General features: G+C 38.3%; 1 pseudogene across 1 annotated transcript; it reads left to right on the top strand.

The window, feature by feature from the left end:
* Positions 1-1,512: 1,512 nt before the first annotated feature.
* Positions 1,513-10,953, top strand: LOC309646105 (transcriptional adapter 2-alpha pseudogene; annotated as a pseudogene). Its single transcript has 2 exons — positions 1,513-1,522; positions 7,197-10,953. The product of its transcript is annotated as a transcriptional adapter 2-alpha pseudogene (transcript).
* Positions 10,954-11,097: the final 144 nt, after the last annotated feature.

Below are 11,097 nucleotides of genomic sequence, written 5' to 3'. Positions count from 1 at the left end.
AATAGTTAATGCCATCTTGAGGGTTGTTAATAGGGTTAAAGGAGATAATGCATAGAGTGTATTTGGTACAGAGACTGAAACATAGAAAATGTTTAAAAGTATGAATGATGGTCACCACTTGTGGTACCTCTTAGTTTGCCAGGCCTGGAGGTCAGGCACTGGCCCTGGCTTGGTCTTAAGCTGCCCCGGTGTCAAGGTTCTATCCCAGCCCAGCCCACACTCTTTCCCGTGTCCCCAGAGAATGGGGGTGGGGTGGAGCCATGGATGGTGTCTTCCTGCAGGGGCAAAAAGAGACATGGGTTTCCTTGTTTGCCCACTCCCAGCCCTCAGCTTCTGTTTCCCACCTCCACTCACAGAAGGAAGCCAACCCTCCAAAAGTTAAATTTTAGAAAGCCAACTTAATTCAGGTATAATTTCTTTTTATGAAATTTTTTCAAGAGGAGTTAATTTTATTCTTGGTAGAGGAGATGATGTATTCAGAACCTCATAATGCCTGGCCTAGTATGGCCCTTTGCATCTGAGCCCTTCAAGTTCAATAAAAATCAAAACCCAAAACAGAAGCTCAGAGAGGGAGAGCTATTTTCCTGAGTTCACCCAGCAAATTGGGGGCAAAGCTGAGACTGACTTCCAGGCCAGCATTCTGGTAGTCACTCAAAGTGTCTCCTCCTGGGGCCTTGGACTTCCTTGGCGCTTCCTTGGAACAGGGCAGCGAGACCAGCCCATGGACAGCAGAGCCATGAGGTCACTGGGGTCTGTCTAGGAAACTTCCCTTTGCACTGTAAGTTCCTGCCACCCCCCAAGTCGGCCCTACCCCAAGTGTCTAGAGGAGACTGCTCATGCCAGTAAATTATTCTAACATGTTGGAGACTCAGGGTGTTTTGCCTCATCATTTATTTCTCAAAAGAGACCACAGGAAGAGGTTACTGTGTCGTCTAGGGGGACAAAGTGGCTGCCAGTGGAGACTGAATCTCAGACTCCAAAAGGGGAGATGCTTAAAGAGCAGGGACCTCCCAGTAAACTGTTGCAGCAAAACTTTCTGATATTTCTGGGACATAATTGGGCACTGGGAGTCCTGGTGAGATGGCAGGACTAGCAGAGCTGAGGGTCGGTAGTCAGAGCTGGAGATTTCGGTGAAAGTGGGTGTGCCCGGTAGGGGGAAGGGATTTCCAGATATCCAAGACCCAGTGTGGAGACTTCATTTTCCTTGACTGTCTGTACTGGTTTCTGGGCATTTGATAAAACAGCCACGTCTCCCAGTGTTGATGGCGTGGCCTCATGTAGGAGAGGAAACTTGTCATCCACCCTCCCAAGCTCTTGTTTGTCTCTTGAACCTTTGTGATTGTCCACGCTGCCTTCTTTGTCCTCAGTGGCTCCCCATATGCCAAGGGTATGCCAAGACCATTTTCAATGTGGGTATTTCTTTGCTTGCCCAATATGTAGCATTGGCTTAGCTCGTTTCTGGATTTCTTTCAGGAGAATTGCTCTGCATGTTGCTGTAGACTTTGCATGATCATGGGTGGAGGTGAGTTCAGGAGACTCCTATGTCTCAGTCATGGACCAGAACTTCCTGTTTTCAGTTCTTTTAGGTGTATGCCTGGGAGTGGAACTACTGAGTCATCTGGTAATTCTATGCTGACCTCTTGGAGGAGCTGTCAAGTTGTTATCCACAGAGGCTGCACTATTTTACCTTCTCACCAGCAATGTACAAGGGCTCCAATTTCTTCACCTCCTTGTCAACACTTGTCACTTTCCATTAAATTTTTTTTATTATAGTCACACTATTCGGTATGAAGTGGTATCTTGTTGGGATTTTGATTTGCATCTTCCTAATGACTAATGATGCTGAATATCTTTTCTTGTGCTCACTGGCCTCTTGTATATCTTCTTCAGAGAAACATCTCTTCAAGTTCTTTGCCCATTTTTAAATTGAGTTGTTCACCTTTTTAATGTTGAGTTTTAAGAGTTCTTTATATAGTCTGGATCCTAGACCCTTATCAGATGATGCCTGACTTGCAAATATTTTCTCCCTCTCTGCAGGTGATCTCACTATCCCAATAGTGCCCTCTGATGCACAAAAATTTTTAATTTTGTTGAAGCTTATGTGTTTTAAATATTCTTTGACTTGAAGCTATTATATATAAAGCAATCATCGAGCTTACTCTTTGATCACTTTCACTCTCCCTTATCCTCCTATTTGATGGAAGTGTTGCTATTTCTACATTTTCACAGCAGATCATATCTGCATACTATTTACTAGTTATTCCTTCATCTTAGACTTAGTTCCACAGTTAAAATGTTCAGTACTCAACAGTAATCATGTTGCTAATTCTCACAAATGTTTCTTGGTTGGATAAAACTTGTCCCTTATAAATTCCTCAGGAAAGCTCTTAGAAACAACAGTCCTTGAGTTCTTGCACATTTAGAAATATATTCTTGTAGCCTTTTACGTCCAGGACAAATTAGTTGTACAAAAATCCTCTGTACACACTTTCTTTCCTTGAGTATCTAAGTTTTGCTGCACAATTTTCTGGCATTGAGTATTGCTGTCATACAATCTGATTTTTTTAGATTTTGTTTTTTGGGTTGGGGGTGAGGGTGGCTTCCTGAAGTCTTCTGTTTTTATCTTGAAAGTCCAAAAATTTTACTTGCATTCATCTTATGTTTATCACAATGTGAGCTTTTAATATGTAGACTCAAATCTTTTATTTCAGAAATATTTTCCTCAATTATAGTTTTAAATAATTCTTCTATTTTGTTGTTTTGATTTTCTTCTTTGTGGGACTTGATTTATGTGTCTGGTGAATCTCCATTGACTTTTTAATATTTAAGACTCTCTCTGTATTTTTAAGCTACTTCTTTATTTTTATTTCATGTTCTTTGCTTTTCTTATGTTTTCCATTTTCTTCCTTACTTTACTTAGTCCTTATTTATGAAATGTTTTTGTCCTTTTCTTCAATTTCTCTACTGTCTTTCAGATTCCATTTCACATCTCCCTGCTATTTTGCTATCTCTTCTTTGAGTTTCTGTATTTCTGCTTTATGATGGTTCCTCATACCTTTAATTTGCTTTACTAATTTTAAACATTTATTTTAGAATATCGGTTTTTCTCAGCTTTGTGGTGACATTGTACTGGGGATTTTAAAAATCCTGTTTTAAATGCTTTTAAGCTTTGCTACTCATTTCTGTTTTTTAAAAAGGAGTATTTTTGTATGGTCTATGATTTCCAAATTTCTTTCTTATTTTAAAATCAGTAGATTTTCATGGACCAGTTATTGAAAGGAATATCTTACTGGAGTGGTAAGGGTTGGAGGTTAGAATAGTTTCCTTAGTTTCTTAGCTCAAGGGCTCCCTCCTCTGTTGCTACAATAACGGACAGTTTCCTTAATACACGTGTGGACTTCTTTGATTGTTAAGTACTCATCTGAAATAGGAGGGCTTCCGCCATCAGCCATGGCCACTAAGAGACATTACTCTAACATTTCAAGGTAATAACCTCTCTCAAATACTCCATATTCTTTTTCCCCGATGCATTTTCTTTTATCTTTTATCTTTTTTTTTTTTTTTTTTTTTTTTTTATCTCCCAGCACTTGTGTCCGACCTTTCTTGTTCTCAGACCCGTTCACTTCAACTCCCACGCAAGGTGGGCGCTTTGCCTTCTGGGAGGTGAATATTTGCTGATGTTTGGAAGTGTAAGTGTGGGAGGGTGCAGGGGTATGGCAGGTACCTGCAGTGTCTTCATCAACAAGCATTTCAACTGCTCCCAGAATGCCTTCCTGCAGGGGTTGTAAATCAAATGCCTATCTTTTCCCAGACTCTTTCACATCCAGGATTTCACGTGTGATTTGGGTTCTTACAGTGAAATGTGCTTGTACAATAGCTGAAGTTCTTTTTTCTGCTTGAACTACCTAGAGTGATTTCTTTTGACTGCATCGGAATAACACACTATTATATTTTTACATTATGACACATAATTTAAGCATCTCTTCTTAACACTTGCATTAATGATTACATGTATATAGGGACTTCCCTGGTGGTTCAGTGGGTAAGACTCAGCACTCCCAATGCAAGGGGCCCAGGTTCGATCCCTGGTCTGGGAAATAGGTCCCACATGTGTGCCACAACTAAGAATCCACATGCCGCAACTAAGAAGCCCACATGCCGCAGCTAAAAGATCCCACATGCCGCCACAAAGACCCAGTGCAGCCAAAATACATAAATAAATAAAATAAATATTTTAAAAAAGTGATTACATGTATATAATCACTTCTTTAGGTACAACTCTCAATTAACCTTTCTCCACTCACATGATTGCTTAAGTTCTTTATTCTAATTTATTATGAATTTTAATTTTCTTTATTTGATATGTTCAGATCACTTTTGCTGTGATGAAATAAAATCCATATTTTCAGGCAGGACAAGAAAAAATTAAACATAAAATTCTCTCTCTGCATTCGTTTGGGCCTCTTCCCTCCCTCCTTAATATGCAGTGTGCATCTGCATTACACATTAACCAAACCTCCTCAAAGATAATAGTGTCTGCTTGACCATAAAGATAATTTTTTCCCCTTTCTTTTGACACTAGCAGTGTAACTTCTTAAAAGAATAGCATTCTTTCCCAACTCTGTAGTGGGTCATGGACTTGCTGCTCTCTTTGTATGTGCTTACCCGGACTATGTAACCTTGGTGAACTTTGTGTAAAGTATCAGTATGTCATTTTGATGTATGATCCTTTGTCTCGAAAATGTATATGACTGTGCCTTCAACTTCCACCTTGAAGTTGGTGGAAGTGGAACAGTTTCTCAGAGCTTTCTGAGAGTCTGTCTTCCGGTTTATAATCCTCAGTTTGGCTCAAATAAAATTCCCTCTTTTCTTCTTAACTTGACTGTTAACTGAAGTTTTGTCGACAGTTGTGACAAGTAAAAAACTTAGAAACTAATACATATAAAGGAAAAACTACTCATACTTGTCCCCTCCCATCATCATCATGTAACCAATGTTCACAGCAGTGTGTATTCCTTCAAGCCCTTTTCCTTTTTCATACATAAATATTGTCAGGAGTTCTATATTCGACTGAAATGTTATCAAAACACATATATTACTCTCCTACTTTTTTTTCTGTTGGTAAGATTTCGTGGACATTTATATTTATAAATGTAATAGGATCACATCAGACTTGATGAGTTCTTTGGTAAAGCAATATTTATTTATTTATTTGTTTGTTTTTATTTGCCTTCTCCTTCCTTCTATCCTACCTTTTTAACCTGTATCCTCCTATCAACCACTCAGGGAATGTATATTAATATTATGATGTGCAGCCTTCTTAATATAACCAAAGTGATATTTGTTTACTATAGCCAAGTTAAAAACATAATCTCATTATGTGCAATCATCTGTTTTAGGACTCTCTATTCTGTTTCATTTGCATATCTATCATTGTTGTAATACCACTTTATCATAATTATTACAGCTTTAAAATAAACCTTGATATTTCCTATATCAGGTCTTATTAAATTATTCTTCTTCAAGAATATCTTGGCTATCTTGTCTTTTGCATTTTTTGTATGCATTTTAGAATTATATTGTCTTTTTTTTTTTTTTTGGTTTAATTTTACAAAAACCTTTCTGGGGGTTTGATTGCATTCAGACTAAAAATCAGTTTGAAGAGAATTGGCACCCTTATCATATTGAGTCTTCCAATCCATGAACATGGTATACCTTTCTGTTTTGAGGGTGTTAAAAAATGTCTCTCACTAAAGTTTTCTAATTTTCTCTGTAGTGGTTCTGCACAAAATTTATTACATTTATTCATAAGCTCTTCATATTTTATATAATTATATATATCATTAAAATTTCATTTGCTGATTTGTATTGTTGATGTATAGAGTACCATTGATTTTTGTATATTTCCTTTGTATGTGTCTGTCATGATAAACTCTCATTGATTTTAACAATTTATCTGTAGATTTGTCTGGAATTTTTTGAACACAGTTGCATCATCTTTGAATAATGACAGTTTTGTTTTTTCTTTCCAATACTTACTTGCACCTTTTATTTCTTCTACTTGTCTGATGTTATAGAATAGGGTATCCAGAATAATATTGAACAGAATTGGGAATAGTTCCTGATTTTATAAGGAGAGGTTAAAACCTTTCACATTTGTGTATGATGTTTGTTATGGGGTAGTTTTTATCGCTTTAAAAGAATTATTCTTCATTCCTAATTTGCTATTTTTATATTGCAACTGCATCTTGAATTTTATTGCATGCTGCTCTGTATCTAAAATTATAGTTTTTCTTTAATCTATTAGTGTGGTGAATTACATTAATTGAGTTTCTAGCATTAAACTACCTTTGATAGCTCAGATAAATTAAAATTAGTCCCAAAAAATTGTCCTTTTTGCATATTACTGCATTCAGGTGGTAAGTGACTCATTTAGGATTTTTTGTGTTCATGAATCTATGTTCTATGACTGAGATTGGCTTAGAATCTTCCTTTTTCATAGTATCCTTGTTGAGAATTTTATTTTTTAACAGCTTTATTGAGATATAATTGACATAAATTCTTATTAAGTTCTGGTATCAAGATTATGTTTACTTCATAAAACGTGCTGGAAATTGTATCTTATTTTCTATTTATGTCATATTAGAATTAGTTGTTCCTTGATTGCCTTATAGAATATGCATATGAAGAAATCTGATCCTAATGCTTTTTTTTGGTCAAATAATTGTTGACTGTTGATTCCATCTCTAGGATGTTTACAATATTATTCAGATTTTCTACTTTTTCTGGTGTCTGTTTCAATTTAGAAAGTTATTTTTTTCCTATGATCCTTTTTGTATCATTTAGATTTTTTTTTTTGGCACATGAATTGAAAGAAAATAATGAACCAGTTTCACCAGTTTAAGGATATCATGAAGCAGAAATGCAGAAGTCCAGAGCAGAAATAACCAAACAACAGGAGGCAATATCTAGATAAAAGGAGGAAAGGGTGCCACCCTGAGCTGTTTTGTGCAGGTCTAAGAATGAGTTAAAATTTTTATTTAGGTGGAGGAGGGGGATGCGGTGAGGGGGGGAGGTGGTCAGCTTTATTGTATGTGTTGGCCAGTTCTGAAATCTCCTTGAAGGAGCCTTACACTGAGGAATATCAAAGCAGCAGTCTTTGCCAACTGGGGAATGGACCGTTTGAGTTCCTTAAGCATGTTTCACTCGAGGATTTGAGTACAAGAAACATCAAAGTGATCATACTTATGAAATAATGACCTCAGATTTTCCTGTTCTTGACCCCAGCTGGACTGCTCAAGAAGAAACGGCACTTTGAGAAGCTGTGATGGACTGTGGCTTTGGAAATTGACGAGATGTAGCCGATCAAATGTGCACCAAGACCAAGGAGGAGTGTGAGAAGCACTACATGAAGCATTTCATCAATAATCATCTGTTCGCATCTACCCTGCTAAACCTGAAGCAAGCAGAGGAGGCAAAAACTGCTGACACAGCCATTCCATTTCACTCTACAGATGACCCTCCCAGACCTGCCTTTGACTCCTTGCTTTCTTGGGACATGGCAGGATACATGCCAGCTCGAGCAGATTTCAATGAGGAGTTTGACAATTATGCAGAATGGGACTTGAGAGACATTGATTTTGTTGAAGATGACTCAGACATTTTACACACTCTGAAGATGGCTGTTGTAGATATCTATCATTCTAGGTTAAAGGAGAGACAAAGGGGGAAAAAAATTGTAAGAGACCATGGATTAATCAACCTTGGAAAGTTTCAGTTAATGGAACGGCTGTATCCCAAGGAAGTCCAAGACCTTTATGAAACAATGAGGCGATTTGCAAGGATAATGGCGCCAGTGGAGCATGACAAGTTCATTGAAAGCCATGCATTGGAATTCGAACTCCGAAGGGAAATCAAGAGGCTCCAGAAATACAGGACAGCAGGCATTACCAATTTTTGTAGTGCCAAACCTAGGATCACCTCAAAAAGACTCCAGAAGAGGAACGCCTCAAACGCACTGGCTCTCAGAGGTTCTCCAGTACATCCAGGACAGTAGAGCCTGCCAGCAGTGGCTCCGCCGGCAGGCTGACATTGAATCTGGCCTGAGTCCTTCTGTACCAATGGCTTCGAATTCAGGTAGACGAAGTGCACCGCCCTTGAACCTCACTGGCCTCCCTGGCACAGAGATGTTGAATGAAAAACAAAAGGAGATCTGTCAGATGGTGAGGTTGGTCCCAGGAGCCTATTTAGAATACAAATCTGCTCTACTGAACGAATGTAACAAGCAAGGAGGCTTGAGACTGGCACTCATCAAGAGGCAAGAACACTCATCAAGATAGACGTGAGCAAAACACGGGAAATCTATGATTTCCGCATCTGAGAAGGATACATCACTAAAGCCTGAGGCTCTCTGGGCCTGGTGGGCCAAAGGACAGTACGGGCATTCTGGAGTTTTGTTTCTGAGCTGAATTCTCCTTGTAAAAGGAGGGGAAGAACAAAGGAAACCTTAAGTTGTATTAATGTCTACTTTCTTCTCCACCCTGCTTTAAAATACTCCTGTTGTTGGTACTGTGCTGCAGAGTTATGTGCTAGATAAGCTATTATTAATTGTGTGTGGGCATTCATTCCTAACACCTCTTGTAACTAAAACGAGAACCATGGTACCTCACATCACAGTGTTGGTAGAAATAGAACTAAACCAGTCTTTAGTCCCAGGAGTCCAGCTCAGATCCTTGTACTTGCTTGGGAGGTTGGTTTTCTGATTATCTGTTTTGCCTTCAAACATTACAAACAGATTTAAAATAAAGACGTTATATAGAGAGAAAGCTTTCTTTTTCTGTCTGAGGATTTTTTTAAGCTGACAACTTATGTTTATGAGCAAAGAGGAGGGAAATCTCCCCATGATGGTCTTGTCCCAAACTGCATCTTCAACTTTAATGTCTGGCTTTGTAATTTGCAGTCTGGCTGTCTAATCTGCAGTAGACTTTTGAGGAGGTGGCACTGGATATAAAATGTCTCTGTTATTTTTAGAATTAATGGATTAAAATGTTTTGCTACTTAATTTGTGGGTGTGTCAAATATTCTGGTAACTAAAGCACACTTAGGGTGTTGGATGCACAACTCATCATGCTGCACTGTCTCTGCTAACATGTGTGTCCTGGGCTCACCCTGTTCTCACCCTTGGCTTCCCTGGGTACCAGACCCCTGTGGATGGAGGTGATGCAATAAACCTCAGTGTTGCTTAGATTAAGACCTAAACCCTAATTTCTCAATGGTGAAAGGCTAGCCTACAATAAGGAGCTACTTGTAAAACAAAAGGAAAGCCTCTTCATATATGGAACTCACTAGATATGAGGGTGAGTGACCCCACCATATCTGAAACTTGGTCCTCAAATCTTTCTGCACAATAAGAAGACAAACTCAGAGTCAGGGTTTTCCCTTTTCTGTTAGAAACAAAGTTGTATAGAAATACTTCAGAATCCGCACAAATTACCTCCAGTAGCTGACTGATTCTTTAATTCTTTCAACATTCAAAATGTCTAATTCAAATATTATATGCTTTGTTGGAAGTATCTGCTCACACTTCTTGACTGATGTAAATATGCATGCAGTTTGCTAATAGACTTCATCTAGGGGGTAACAAATGAAAAGGAAACTCTTAGGATCTGAGGGAAACAGAATGAAAGACTTCAGTGTTTAAAAAATTTTTTTATTTATAAACCATATCATAGACAAAGGACCTTTCTCTATAATATATAAAGAGTGCCTAGAAATTGAGAAGAAAAAGGTTAATGACTATACAGGAAAATGAGCAAAAGAAATGAAGTTTTCAGGTAAAGAAATATAAGCGGCTTTTAAAATATGAAGAAATGCTTGAAATAATTCATGATAGAGAAATGCTAACTAAAAACTTCAGCAATGTATCACTTCTCGCCCATCAGATTGATAAAAATCTAAAAGATTTTGCTCATGTTCAATTTTACTAGCTGATCCAAATTTACTTTCAAATAGGTTGCATGAATATATACTCTCACTAGTAATGTGTGAGAGTTTCTTTTCTCTACAGATCAACAAGAAAAAGATAGACCACCCAATTAGAAATGAGCAAGATGCTTGAATTAACAGAAAATTAGAAAATCCAGGAAAGTGTTACCTCTGTGGAGGATGGAGAGGGAAGAAATTGGATAGGAGTAAAGGCTAATAGGGTAATAGGCTATAGAGTAAATAGTCTCCTTTTTCACCTGGCAGGTGAGTACAGGCTTCCATTTTAATGCCTTAATTCTTTAAAGAATATAGGTATGTTCTACACAATTCTTTTGTTTGTATAGCTTACTTTGCAGTGAGCTTTTTTTTTTTTAAAGTAGCCTGCAGACTCTAATGTTCTGACCTTTGTTTATATCTCCTTAATGTTTCAGCATTGGTGGGCATGTGGTCTGAGTCCAAAGAGACAAAGGTGAAGATTTAAACAACTGGCTTACTATAAAATAATTAGTTTGCTTTAATCCCTGTCTCACCCAGAACTCAACTGTCATTTCCACACTTCAGGTTCTGTCCCTGACAACACCCAACTTCTGGGTATTCATTTTTATTACTCTGAACTATGGTAGCAATGACAAAATACCTTCTCAGACTAGCTTAGGCAGAAAGCCAATTTATTGGGTCATAACCAAAGTAGGGGAAGAGTGTGGGAAGAGCTGCTCTCAAGATAAAGGGGAATGAAGGGCTGGCTTGTGTCTTCCCAATCCTCTCTCACCATCATTTCTCTGATTTTCTAAGTGAATTAGTTTCCTTTTTCTCACACAGTTAACCTCCTCCCAGACTGGAACCATAGCTTCTGGAGTTCCCAGGCTCATCTCTACCACCTTTACCAAAAGGAGGGACTTCCCCCTTCCCCTTAGTGTCTATTCAAATAAAGGACGTCAGTAGACCTGAGACACACACACACACACACACACACACACACACACACACACACACACACCCTCCTGTGACTGGGTGTCAGGCTTTCACAATCAGCAGTCCCCATTAGATTCCTAAGTTGATGGTACAAAGAAACAAGAGTTCTTCAGAAGAAACAGGGTGCTGTTCTAAGAAGGA

Source organism: Balaenoptera physalus (assembly GCF_965194825.1).
Source record: "Balaenoptera physalus genome assembly, chromosome: 16".
In the NCBI taxonomy this organism is placed as follows: Eukaryota; Metazoa; Chordata; class Mammalia; order Artiodactyla; family Balaenopteridae; genus Balaenoptera; species Balaenoptera physalus.
Note: the sequence above shows the minus strand (reverse complement) of the source record. Positions and strands in the feature narration are given on the sequence as shown.